The following is a 1,644-nucleotide window of genomic DNA, read 5'->3' on the forward strand; positions in this document are numbered from 1 at the left end:
TTGAATTTCTGCAAAATAAAAAATTCCCAGACTTTTATATCAGAGTTAGAGAAAGAAGAACAACCCACTGCCATGAACCCTCCACTCTGCCCTGAGGGCTAAGCCAGACAACAAACCCAAACACACAACCCCCGACAATGGATGTCGCAAGAGTTAAAAAGTACAGGTCATCTGTCAAACCAGACACATTATCGCATCCTTCTTCCCTAACAATGCATTACTTGATGGCATCAATTGTATTCAAAAGGGCTGCCTAATAGCCCTCTTCTGATACAAAAAACTGATTCCCATACCTGGACTGCAGCTCACCGAAAAATTGACGAGGAAGCCTAGAACACACTGTTAATCCTGTGTCGAAATTCAAGATGTTTGGGGAAGAGATGTCCTCTACTATAATCACAGTCCTGTCATCAGGGCACCATAGGTCCCTGAAGGGTTTATCTGAAGGAGATGGGGATGGCCTAGACCTTGTAAGGATTCTCATTTTCCACTCTGATTTGTCTTCCAAAGCCTGCAACTCTTGTGAAATATTCACTGCTTGGGTTGGAGATAAGACCTTGGCTATGTCAATAACATTGGTGAAGTTTTTGGGTAGCTGAAGGTTTGGGACTTTTATTGCTTCTGGATCTTTTGAGGCCATGTTGGATTGAAAGTCTGAGTTTAGGATTTGGGTAATTGCTAAAGATGGTGTCAACTACACTTGTTGAATCAGAAAGGTGGACAAGAGCATGGATGCCATTGACAGAGTTTGCTTACCCACATCCTTGAGAATGTTGTTTTTGTGTTGTGCATATATCAACTGAGAAATACCCAGGTTTTTGAAGGTGTGTTATAGACATTTTTGTGCCTTACAACTCTAAGCATGAAATTTCCATAAACCAAGGGCTCCTAAGTCCCTAAAAGTGTTGTTCTAACCCCTAAAGGAACAAGGTCAACAGATTACAGCTTCTCCCAGAAGTTCTCCACCAGAAACTGCTCAGAATAAGTCAAAACAGGATCATTTCAGCTGCTTCACTGGCTAGGTGCGTTGCATTGCACCTAAATACACTGTGAGGGTGCGTTGCATTACAAAAGTCCCTTTTGTGGGGTGCGATGAGCGAGAACTGACAAATGGCAGTGTCATTCCGCGAGGTGGAGAGACAATGGAAGCTTCCAGAATCTTCTCCTGTGACACTTACCTCACTGAATTCGACCAAGGATGAGTAAGAGGCCTTCAGTCTCCAAGTGGAAGCAAGAACTGACAAAGAGAAGACACTAATCAAATCACAAGCTGACTCATCCTCCTTACACATATCTATATATGGATCCCTCATCTGAGAGATCCAGAGGCTGGAATTTTGCATATTGTAAGGAATTGCTGTTGGTTTTGAGACAAACATCAGAGTATTGGGTGATCTATGCTTTGTTGGAGGTGAAGAGGGGCTTCTTTGCTGGGAGGTTGATGCTGGGTCAGGAACCATCGGTTGTAACTCCTCCTGGATCTTTTCTTGTTTATCAATAAAAACTATTTGAGTTTTTCCTCCATGCTTTTGTATCATTGATGCTTGTTACATTGGTATGGTTAACTTAAATCTGATCCTAAGTTGTTTATGAATATAGATCCATGTCTTTGTATAGTTTTCTTCTTCTGTGATCTTACAGGTA

At 41.9% G+C, this 1,644-nt stretch overlaps 1 pseudogene; it reads right to left on the reverse strand.

Annotated features, from left to right (window-relative positions):
• Positions 1 to 253: 253 nt before the first annotated feature.
• On the reverse strand, positions 254 to 640 carry LOC149259071 (thylakoid lumenal 15.0 kDa protein 2, chloroplastic pseudogene; annotated as a pseudogene).
• Between the last annotated feature and the right edge of the window lie 1,004 nt (positions 641 to 1,644).

The sequence above is a fragment of the Pinus tabuliformis genome, chromosome 6 (genome assembly GCF_031772625.1).
Source record: "Pinus tabuliformis cultivar Carrire ecotype Pingquan chromosome 6, CPIR1, whole genome shotgun sequence".
Taxonomy (NCBI): Eukaryota; Viridiplantae; Streptophyta; class Pinopsida; order Pinales; family Pinaceae; genus Pinus; species Pinus tabuliformis.